The sequence below is a fragment of the Mustela nigripes genome, chromosome 5 (assembly GCF_022355385.1).
Source record: "Mustela nigripes isolate SB6536 chromosome 5, MUSNIG.SB6536, whole genome shotgun sequence".
NCBI lineage: Eukaryota > Metazoa > Chordata > Mammalia > Carnivora > Mustelidae > Mustela > Mustela nigripes.
The window spans coordinates 23343955-23356549 of NC_081561.1; the positions used below are offsets into that span (position 1 = coordinate 23343955).

The 12595-nt window shown below is 41.6% G+C and overlaps 1 protein-coding gene across 2 annotated transcripts in view; it reads right to left on the reverse strand.

Annotated features, from left to right (window-relative positions):
- Positions 1-12595, reverse strand: part of RIPOR2 (RHO family interacting cell polarization regulator 2) — a 275758-nt gene that overhangs the window by 251596 nt on the left and 11567 nt on the right. For both annotated transcript variants that reach the window (XM_059399570.1, XM_059399569.1), the window contains exon 2: positions 23-141. The gene's annotated coding sequence lies outside the window, so the exon portion shown is untranslated. The remainder of the gene's footprint in view (positions 1-22; positions 142-12595) is intronic.

The window sequence follows — 12595 nt, forward strand, 5'->3', positions numbered from 1 at the left end:
TGCCCCTGGACTTCCTACTTACTTCCTCATACATGTGTTCCCAGCTCGGGCTTTCTTTTGCAAAGGATAAAGGTAGATAGTCAACCAAATAGTCATACCCTCCAGGAAAAGGACTGAAGTCCTCCTCTGTTTCGGTCATCTCTGCAAACGAAAAGGTGGTAAAGGGAAGAAGCATTAGCAATCTGGGGGTCAAGGTCTTTCAAAAATTCTAGGTTGTATAAGACCCAAACTTCCTTAAATGATAGCAGTTACTTGCAGGTAGGATAATTCTTTCCCTCGGTCTCTCCTGAACTGATAACATTCAGATCCTAGCCTTCTAAGCAAGCAAGCTGCAACATATCAATGACTTCAATCAAATTTACTGAGGAGATTACCATTATCTTGAGTGCTATTAGGAATGAAACACGAAATACCGGGGTAAGTTTGCAGATGATGGAAGAAATAGAATGTGCAATGTTTTTCATCATTATATTGCAGCTGAACACACAGTTTTGTTGAAAATTCCAAATATTTTCTCTTTTTCATACTAATTGTACAACAGAAAATATCATTTAGACCAATGTTTTCCAGGTCTCTGGATTTCAAAAAGACAATTTCCTAAAAACCATTTGGGAGCTAATACAAATACCCATGCAATGTCTCTGAACAAAACAGGAGATTGGGGGCACAGATCCACCCCCTCAGTCCCCTCCTTGTGTACCTAAAAATCCACTTATGACATGACTTCCCAGCAAAAAACCACCAATAACATGCTGAAGCCTTACTGATAACATAAAACGTTGATTAACACAGGCTTTGTACGTTATATGTATTATATACTGTATCTTACAATAAAGTATAAGCTAGAAAGAACATGTTGAGAAAATACATTTACAGTACTGAACTGTTAAAATCTGCTTTTAAGTGCAGTTCAAACCTGTGCTGTTCCAGGCTCAGCTGTGTTTTATTTTTGCAGGTGAGGTCTTAAAAAAATTATTTCATCTACTTTTATGTCATTAAGGGAAGAATGCTTTAACACCTCAAAAATAAAGGGGACCTAATCTCGGAATAATGACAATTCACCCCAAGAAAAGAAGGCTGACAGCTCTGTGACTGCATCCATCAGCATACTCCAACTCATCTCACCACTGACCAGAGACCCACCCTGCGCCCCCAGGGACAGGTGTCTGGGGATCCCTGCTTTCACAAACAGGAAGAACTGCCTGGTATTACTGTCCTGGGGTGGAAAAGTAAACCTGGGACTAGGCCTCACTCTGAGGATTCCTGATCCTCGTCTCGAAGAGTGAATGCCGTCTGCTTCCCAATGCCGTCCTTAAGCTCTGCATCCCCCGCAGCAAACGAAGCCAGATCACATCTACACGTGAGGAGCTGCTTGCTCAGACTCTGCAGGCCCCTGGCCTGTTTCAGGCACCTCTTCCTCTCGCACCTCCTCACTTGTAGTACTTCCTTTGCTCCTGGATGCACCTGCAGCTTCGGTGACCAGGCTGTAACCCGAGCCACTCAGCTTGGGAGTTCCAAGTGCACATGTTGGAGCTAATTTGTGCAGTTTAGTTCTCGCCACAGCTGCCCATAAGAGGTACCTGCTTCTGGGTCACCCTGCTCCAGGTCACGACCGCAGCAGGTGGGGGACACCTTTCAGCCCCACGGTGTGAAGAGTTCTTTCTGCCATGCCAAACAAAACACCCACAGAAACACAATGAGGTGATGTGAGGGAACTGAGCTGGACTTGAGGGAACAGTCCCGAGATTTTCAACAAGGGATTGTTTATCTCATGATCTCATCTGCTCCGTGAAGCAGTTGGTAGGGCTTGATGCTCGTGAGAAACAAACTGGAACACTACGGGGCAATTTCATATTGCCAGTAATACAAGAAAGCAGCGACAAATAAATTATACTCATGACATACCCTGAGCACTGGGTCATAATCCTTAAATACTGCCCAAGTAAAGTACTCTTTTATCCAGGATGAGTGAGGAAATATTTCATCTCCTACAGTAGCATTCATCTCCTACAGATATGGTCCAAAGTCCTAGGAATCCGTGTAAATTCTGGACATCTCTGGAGGCTTGATGATGCCCTTGCTTGAAGACACAAAGGTGACAGTCGTACTGTGACAATGTTCATTCCCTGGTGACTGATGACTGTATTACAGTTATGCAAGATGTTTACATTCGGGAAAGTCTGGGGAATCTATTTTTTGTAGCTTTTCTGTAAGTCTAAAAATATTTAAAAATTACAAATTACATTAAAAAAAATTTTTTTTTAATCACTGGATTCCCTCTTTAGTCTTGGTAGGAAACTTGAGGCTATGGAAGTTCTGTGGCCACATACATATGCACTAAAGAGATTTTTTCCTGTAGGAGCTGGAAGGATAATAAAATTTATGGGAGAAGAAAGCCAAGAGCTCCACACCTCCGAGGCAGCTCCCTCCTGCACCCACGTGAGCAGGGGCCCTAGATGTCTGCTTTATGCTCAGGAAGCCCATCACCCGAGCACGTGTGACCCTGGTTTGGATGCCTTTGCTTATCCAAGTGCAAAGTGGCCAAAGTGCACTTTCCAAAGCGCCAAGTGCAAGTGCAAAGGAAATCATAGATGACTGAAGGCAGGGCCATAACCGACATGCCAGGTGGCTTTGACGAGGTACCCCATCAGAACATGGGAATTCCACGGGCAGAAAGGAGCGATTCCACAGCGGCGGAAAGATGCAGAGCTGCGAGGACCGTGGAAGAAGAAAGTAACAAACAAGGAAGGCAAAAATTAGAGCTTAAGTATCAACGGTCAACAGATGAATAGCTGTCACACCATCTAGATGATTGGTAGGCGTCCCCCAAAACCAACTCAGAGGACGTGTGAGGGGTGGGGCCTCACCCTCTGCCTGCACCTGAGCTCTTGGTAATTGTTTTGTGTGACGGGTTTCTTTTTCTTTCTTTTTTTTTTTTTTTTTAAGATATTATTCATTTATTTGACAGATCACAAGTAGGCAGAGAGGCAGGCAGAGAGAGAGAGAGAAGCAGGTTCCCTGCTGAGCAGAGAGCCCGATATGGGGCTCGATCCCAGGACCCTAGGATCATGACCTGAGCTGAAGGCAGAGGCCCAGCCCACTGAGCCACCCAGGCGCCCCGTGTGACAGGTTTCTGAGCCAGAATACAGTTCAAGCTAAAAAGTCCATGTCTGGGGGGGAAAAGTGGAACACCACTGATCTGGATCCTTTTGCTTCAAGTAGCTAAATTTTAGAAATGCTGACTATCATGTGCTCACGTTTATTTTCTGGATGTCTGCTCACAGCTGTCCTGTCCCCCTCCCTCCAAAAGAATATAAGTTTGATGGAAGGGACAACCAGGACTGGTTTGTAGACAGGACTCAACAAATATCTGTTGAGTGTCTGAATGGTTTTAGCCTGGCTCTGAGGAAGATCCAGAATTCTGTGTCTCTTCTAACACACAGTCCTCTTACTGTACTAATCAAACCACAGCTGGTACAGACAGATGGGCAATTTTATTCTGAAATCCAGTGGGCAATATAGACCACAGAGCTCTCTGACCTCCTCAGAGCTCTGCCCATCCAGTGTGAAGAGGGATCACTGCATGAAACATGGAATCCTGAATCCTAGAAACAGAATATGTGATCTGGGTAAGGGAAGGATAAGGAGGGAAAGAGGCCCCTGTCTAGTAGATATCTAGCAAGTAATGGTAGATCTCTAGGTTCTACTTCTTGAAACAGCACTTTTAGCCCATTGCTTTCCCAAAGCTACAGATGTGCTGGTTTCGGTAACAAATCACTTACAGAATTCTAAAGCGACTAACTTCTAAATCGATCTCAAACCCACTTCTGCAACTCAGTGTCCCATCTCAGTTTAAAGACTCACTCATCTCTCCCCAGATAAAGCCACTGCCTCCTGGCTGAGCTGGCCTCCCAGCACGTGGTCCTCTGCAAACTGAAGTGGTTTCTTGAGGATATAGGGCAGTGATATTCCTGCTTTGTTTTATAGCTTTCTCAAGTGCTGCTTACTCAGACAAGTTCCCCAGGTGGTCTCATGGAGGCTTTAGGACCCCCGCCCCTCTGGGTGGCATTCGGCATTCCTGCATCATGAGGGAAGGGCGTTTCCACAGCTGTATCCCTGTACCTAGTACGATGCCTGTACAGGTAAGCCAAAGGAGCTCAACAAATCATTGGTGAGTGACTGACATACATTTATTCAAAGTATCTGCGTTCACCAAACTGAAGATACTATTTACACCGCCGGTCACCAGCACAGGCCATCCTCTGACCAGAATCTGGAGTCCCTCCCTGCCTCCTCGGTCTCTCTCACCCTCTCCCTCTGAGCTACTACACTGGTAACCCCCTCCTCACCTCTGAGATCTAGCTCAAATGCCGAAGATTTCAGACCGAGCTTTTCTGGACCAAACTTATTGTTCTCCCATCCCCTCGCCCCCTCACAAGGAAGAGTTAAGCACTTAGTCCTCTAAGTCCCTTTCACTCTGTCTCATGACTGAGAATCCAACAGCCTCATTCTCCTGTTACCCAGAATGCTTTGGTGATACAAATGCAGATTCCTGGGCTCTACCTCAGACCTACTGAATCAGAGTCCCTGGGGGTAGGGCTCAGGGATCTGGATTTAATCCAAGTTCCTCAGATTATTCCAATATTCACTAAGGTGTGGGAATTACTGCTGTAGGACACATCTGGAGGACTGGGTCAAGAAGATGGGAGCAAATGCTGAATGATGAAGGCTCTTGAATGCCCTACTAACACTGGAATAATTAAAAACCTCTCTTAGCCTTGACCTGGGGACTAAAAACTGCTTTTATCCTAGAGGCACTGGGGAGATCCTAAAGAAATGTAAGCAGGGAGGAACAGAAACAGTTTTGCATTTTAAAAAGGTTACTCTTAAAACTATATAGACTGGGGACTTCCAAATTTTTTGCCTATAACTCCTGTAAGTATTAACATTTTTATATCAGGACCCTGGGGGTCCACCAAGGTACCCAAACCAAAATTTCCTGAAATCATACGTACCTTGGTTATATGCAACGTACTCAGGTATATTCTATTCTGTTTGGTTCAACTTTGTAAAAATGAGGGTTGTAATCAATGCCATTGATCATACAACCCACCAAAATTCACCATGGATTTTGATCAGTAGACTGAAACCAGCTGGCACAGAGGACGGATCGAGGGAGAGCAGGGGTGGAGGCATAGACCAGTCCAGGGCCACTGTGGGGATCGAGGCTACCAATGTGAGGAAAATGAAGGCTATGGCAGAAAAGGCCAGAGGCGAGTAATGGATTTATGAGGGATTTACGAAGGAGAATGGACTGGATTCAGCAACTGGTCTGACACAGGAAGTCAGCAAATGTCAGAACCGATTACACGGTTCACGCTGACTTTGCAGTGGGGAGGCTGGCTACAGGTTGCCTCTGGTAACTGTGAGCACGGCTCTCCACCAGGCCCGCGAGGTTTCTACGTAAGGATGAGGGACTCACGGTTTCATTTGGCTCAAGACAAGTATTTATAAAAATATACGACTGTAACAGTAACGCTAACTCTTCTTGAATTGCTCTTGATCAGATTCTTAAGGTCATTTGGGTCATTTATGATGTTTGTTTCCTTACTATACCTGAGAAATAAGAATATGCCCAGGTAATAAAGCAATTTATTCTCAGATGCACAGTCTAATTAGAACGATACTAGAGGGGCACCTGGGTGGCTCAGTGGATTAAGCCTCTACCTTCCGCTCAGGTCATGATCTCAGGGTCCTGGGACTGAGCCCTGCATTGGGCTCTCTGCTTAGTGGGGAGCCTGCTTCCCCCTCTCTTTCTGCCTGTCTCTCTGCCTACTTGTGATCTCTCTCTCTGTCAAATAAATAAATAAAATCTTAAAAAAAAAAAAAAAAGAACAATGCTAGAATTTTTTTTTCTTTTTTCTCTACATTTCCACTTCCCAGGCCCCTCTACTTACCCCATGGAAAAACAAAGACTATACTTGGCTTAATGTCCCTATTTAGGGAAGAATAATTAGTTAAAGACATTGTTTTTAAGTCTACTTTGTTTGTACTTTGTTTTTAAGTATAATCATATGGTGGTTGGAATTAAAGTTAGATGTGCCAAAACCAACTATTTTAAATAGGCGGGAAGGACAAACTCTTGTTTTTAATATTAAATACATACAGGACTAAATATTATTAGGCAGGAATAATACTAAGTGCTTAACATGAACTAGTTAATTTTTTCCTCACAATACTCTAATGAGATAGCTGCTATTAATGATCTCATTTTGAGAGAAGGCTTTGTAGGGTCAGATGACTTGCCCAAGGTCACCCCACTGGACAGAGTATCCTCCCCAGCTCTCTACCACACAGCCAGAGCTGGGCTGCGCCATCCTAGGAGGCCCCAAGGAGGAGCTTCTCCCCCACTTTGGGGGCAAAGTGTGGAAAGCCAGGAAGCTGGCCCTCATTAGACTTTGAATCTGCACCTTGATCTTGGGGTTTACAACCTCCTGAGAAGTAAATTTCTATTGTTTATAAGCAAAAAAAAAAAAAAAAAACTTTTAAATAAAAGTCCCCTCAAAACCATCAAAAGTCTACCAATGTTAAAAGTACACAAATGCTCAGTTAAACCCCCTCCTGAGACCTAGTCTCTGTGTTGCCACTGATCAGAGCTGAGCATCTCCCACATTCAATTCCAAACCACAACCTTTCTGGGAATCATCATTGCAATGTCCTATGGGAAGGAGATGGCGGTGAAATGGGGCAGAAAAGTGGAGATCCAGAGATAAGGCTTTGTCACTGTGTTTCATCGGACATGGGTTATGAAGACAGACATTTCTGGTAAAGGGAATTTCACTTTCTTGAGCTACAACCTGGTTACTTAGACTGGACAGATAATTTTAGTCAGACAGACAAATACAAAGCATATGCAAACATTTGTATTTCTACAGCATCAGGGTGACTCATGTTATCTATGACCCGGGAATCCACTCTATAGACCTGAGTCCAAATGTCACTCCACCCACAGATGTGAGTAGCTTTTCCCCTTCCTACTCACGCTAATGTCCTCCACTGACGTCCCCCACGGGGGAGGAACGTGATTTGCAGCAGGGCCTCCATCCCCTCTCATCTCAAGATGGTTCGCTAACTGGTCTCCCTGCTTCCAGTCTCATCTCCAAACCATGATACCATCAGATCACTCTTCCTAAACCATAATGTGTGGTGTTCACAAAACTGTCACTTCCTGATTCTTCTCTGTCTCCCTCTAAGATAATAATAAAACCAGTACTGAGTGGCTCCCCTGGACGGGTACTGTCAGTACCGAGAGAAACATGTGCCCATTATGTACACACAGAAGAGTGGCTTGCAATGACTTTAAAAGGCAGCATATTCAGTAGCCAAGTGTCATGTAATCAAGTAACCACCACATCTGGTTCTTCTCCAAGTGCTTGAGAGTTCAACCTCTTTAACACCTCTTGAATCTGTATTCTCTTCTCAATCCGAACTGTCACTCTTGCCTTCCTAGATCCCTGTGATGGTTCTCAAACTGGTCTCCAGAATCCACATTCCTGTTTCCCTTCCCACCACACAGACACACAACCGAACCTCCCCAGTACACCTCTGACCACATCCTTGTTCCTCACTGGACTCCTTCATTGGGCTCCTCATCCCTTCTGGATAAGATCCAAGCCATGGGACGCCTGGGTGGCTCAGTCGGTTAAGCAGCTGCCTTCGGCTCAGGTCATGATCCCAGCATCCCACATCGGGCTCCTTGCTCTGCAGGGAGCCTGCTTCTCCCTCTGCCTCTGCCTGCCATTCTGTCTGCCTGTGCTCACTCTCTCTCCTTCTCTCTGACAAATAAATAAAATCTTTAAAAAAAAAATTCCAAGCCATGTGTGGGGCATACACACCATGCTGTCCACGGTCTGGCTTGCGGGCTTCTCCCGTGCACGCTGGCTGTGATCCCCTATCCTGTGCTGTCCTCTCTCAGCTCAGCATCCCTCTGTCTCTGATGGTCAGTGTCCACTCATACTTCAAAACTGAGCTCCGTGTCTCACCCAGTCATCCTTCTCTGACCCCCATCTCTATCCCATTGCCTCCGGAACACACGGGTATCATAACACTTAGCATTCTGTATTATAATTGTTTTTCTCTTCTAGTAGACAGACTATAGCTCTGAAGATAATCGTTCTATCTCTGTTTCTCTAGAATTTAGAATAGTCCTGCTCAGCAAATGATAAATGAATCCATAATGAATAACATTCATCTCAAGGAATTATTTTTTAATCTCAGGTCAGTCTTTCCAAAAGGATTATTAGAACCCTATGAAGAAGCTAAATAATGTCAACGAGGCTAAAAGAAAGGAAACACACCAGCCATCTGATGTAGTAAGTAATTAAACACATGTAGGTGCATCAGAGAACATAGAACTTCAAAGTGAAAACAGTCATGCTTTAATGATGAGACAAACAAAGCCTATAGAAGTCAATTAATTGCTTCTAATAAGTGGTAGGAGGAGAACCTGAATTCCACAGACATGATTTCTTCTACGGTGCTGCCTTTAACCGATGGGAAATTATGGCCAGTCCTTACAGGGTATCATTACAAAAACTTACCTTGAGGACTGGTTTGTTATCCCATAAATTTATAATGAGTTTGTAATACCCAACAAATGCAGATAAGTAAACTATTATAATAATTTCCTCCTGAGTATGATGGCATGTGCATTCCCTGTCTGCAGAAAGGCAGTCCCTGCTCTTTGTCCACAAAGTACTCCTGGGAGGGGTGAAAAGGAGCATGATCATGAAGCAGATGGTACTGTTACTTGCTCATAAAGACAATATGACAGAGGCTGAGTCACCACATGTACTCAGGATAAAATAAATGCTGTATGCAATTACAGAATCTTATAAAAGCAAAATTAAAATACCTATAGGATCTTAACATTTCAAATAATAAAACTATGCTTCCCATATGAAAAAATGGATAGATCATCCATATTGTTTTCCTAAGGGGTTATGAGTTCTATGAATTATGCAGCTTGATTGCATCCCGTATGGCTTACACAAATATCTAGCTTTACTACCATGGCTGAAGGTGTTAAGACAGCTATTTGCTTTTATTTGCTTTTTTTTTTTAATAAAAAAAAATCCATTTCGGGGCACCTGGGTGGCTCAGTGGGTTAAAGCCTCTGCCTTCGGCTCAGGTCATGATCCCAGGGTCCTGGGATCGAGCCCCACATCGGGCTCTCTGCTCGGCGGGGAGCCTGCTTCCCTTCCTCTCTCTCTGCCTGCCTCTCTGCCTACTTGTGATCTCTGTCTGTCAGATAAATAAATAAAATCTTTTTTAAAAAATCCATTTACATTCCATATTCGCACTTTTTGTGAATAGCTCTATGAATCTTAACACATGTGGAATTTTGTGCAACCACCACCACAATGCATGTACAGAGCTGTTCTATCACCCCCAAAACTCACTCATGTTGTCCCATTTCAGTCAAAAACCCTCCCCCAGCCCAACCCCTGACAACCACTGATCTGTCTTACAGATCCCTTACAGTTCTGTCTTTTCCAGAATGCCATAATAATAGAATCACATAATACGTCACCTTTTGAAACCGTCTCCCTTCACTTAGGACGATGTCTCTGAGATTTATCCATGCTGTTGTATGTAACAATATTTACTTTTTTTTTTGTATTCTATGGCCTATACGTATCATGGCCTATTCATCCATTCACCTGTTGACTAATGTTTGAGTTGATGTGGTAATTATGACTAGAGCTGCTATTAATATCTGTGTACAGTTCTGGTGCGAATAAAAGTTTAATTTCTCTAGGTCGAATACCCAGAAATGGAATTCCTCGGTCATTCGATAATGCATATTTAAAGAAACAGTCAAACTGTTTTCCACACCACTTTGAATTCCCAACAATTTCTGAGAGGTCCTATTCATATGCATCCTTACCATAACTAGATATTGCCAATTTTTCAAAGCTTTGTTATTTCACTGTGGTTTTAATCAATCTGCATTTCCTAATGGCTACTGATATGAGTACATGATTTCTTAAGTTTATTTGCATCTGTATGTCTTCATTGGCGAAGCACATATCCAAATGTTCTGCCCAGCTATTATTGGGCTGTTGTTTCCTGACACTGATTTTTGAGAGATCATTATAATTTCTGATACAAGCGGTTAGTCAGATATTTGATTTGCAAATATTTTCTCACAGTCTTTAGTTTGTCTTTTTATTTTCTTAACAGTGTCTTTTATAGAGAACAAAACATATTTTTGACAAAGTCTAATACATTAAACTTTTCTCTATGGATTGTGCTCTTGGTATTATAGATAAGAAGGTTTTCCCTAACTGAACGTTACGAGATTTTCTCCTACACTTTCCTCTAAAATTTTATAGTTTTACATTTGCCTTTAGGTCATTGATCCATTTTGGCTGATTTTTTGGTATACAATGTGAGGTCTAAATCAAGATTTACTTTTTTGCATATGAATGTCCAACTGCTCTAATAATATTTATTGAAAAGCTATCTTTTTTCTGTTGAATTGTTTTTGCACCTTTGTCAGAAATCAATTGTTTATATTTGTGTGGATCTATTTCTGGATTCTCTACTCTGTTCCATTGATCTAGTATTTATCCTTTTGTCGATATCATGCTGTCTTGATTACTGTAGCTTTATGCCACGTCTTAAAATACGGTAGTGTGGTCCCTCCAAATTTATTCTTTTTCAAAATTGTTTTGGCTATTCTAGTTCCTTTGTTTTTCCTTATAAATCTTATAGTTGGCTGTCTATATGTACAAAAAATTCTGCCAGGATTTTGATGGACATTGCATTGAACCTATAGATGTATTTAGAGATAATTAAATACTAGCTAAAATGACACTCTCTTAACCAATAAATCAAAGAAATTACAAGAGAAATGAGAAAAGAGTGATAAAATGAAAACAAAAACTCAACATATAAAACCCATGGAATGTTACTTGCTTAGTAAAGGCCATGCTCAGAGGAAAACTGATAGCTCTAACATTTATATTAAAAAAGAAGAGACATCAGTAGAGAGAATCAATGAAACCAAAAGTTGGTTCTTTGAAAAGATCAACAAAATTGACAACCTTTAGCTAGAAAAAGAATAAGAAAAGACACAGAAACCTAAAATCATAAACAAAACAGGGACATAACTACCCACCTTACAGAAATAAAAACAATTATATAAGATAAAACTATGAACAATTATACAATAACAAATTTAAAAACTTAGTGGAATGGACAAATTCCCAGGAACAAGCAAATCGCTTAAACCAACTTAAAAAGAAAATAGAAAACATCATCATTCTCAAACTCTCCCAAAACAGAGAGAAACACTTCCTAATTCATGCCGAGGTCAATATTACCCTGATACCAAACCAGGTAGGTGAAGGGAATTAAGAGGCACAAACTGCCAGCTGTTAAAAAAAAAAAAAAAGTCAAACCGATGAGAAGTACAGCATAGGTTGTATAGTAAATAATACGGTAATAATGTTGTATGATGACAGATGGTAACTATATTTATCTTGGTGAGCACTAAATAATGTACAGAATCATCAAACCATTCTATCAGACACCGGAGACTAATATAACATGTGTCAACTATTCTTCAAAAATAAATTTAAAAAAGATGTTACAATAAAAGAAAATTATAGACCAGTATTCCTTATGAACACAGATGTAAAAATCCTCAACAAAACATCAGCAAAAAATATTCAACAGTATATTAAAATGATTATACACCAGGTGGGATTCAGGAATGCAAAAGAGTGGTTCAACATAAAGCAATCCATAAGTAAATTTCACCACATTAATAGAATAAAGGGGGGGACTTAATCATCTCAAATGATGCAGAAAAGGCATTTTACAAAATTCAGTATCCCTTCATGATAAACACACACAGGAAAGTAGCAATAAAAGGAAATCTCCTCAACATGATAAAGGCTATTTACAAAAAATCCACAGATAACATGCTCTGTGGTAAAAGAATGACAGCTTTCCTCCTAAGATCACGAAAAAGACAAGGACGCTTGCCTTCACCAGTGCTATTAAAAATTGAGCTGTAACAATCCCTTCCTGAACAAAACTCTTCAAAGTGTAGGGATAGAGGGCACATACCTCAATATCATCAAAGCCATCTATGAAAAACCCACCGCAAATATCATTCTCAATGGAGAAAAACTGAAAGCTTTTCCGCTAAGGTCAGGAACACGGCAGGGATGTCCACTATCGCCACTGCTATTCAACATTGTACTAGAAGTCCTAGCCTCAGCAATCAGACAACAAAAGGAAATTAAAGGCATCCAAATCTGCAAAGAAGAAGTCAAATTATCACTCTTCGCAGATGATATGATACTATATGTGGAAAACCCAAAAAACTCCACTCCAAAACTGCTAGAACTTGTACAGGAATTCAGTAAAGTGTCAGGATATAAAATCAATGCACAGAAATCAGTTGCATTTCTCTACACCAACAGCAAGACAGAAGAAAGAGAAATTAAGGAGTCAATCCCATTTACTATTGCACCCAAAACCATAAGATACCTAGGAATAAACCTAACCAAAGAGGCAC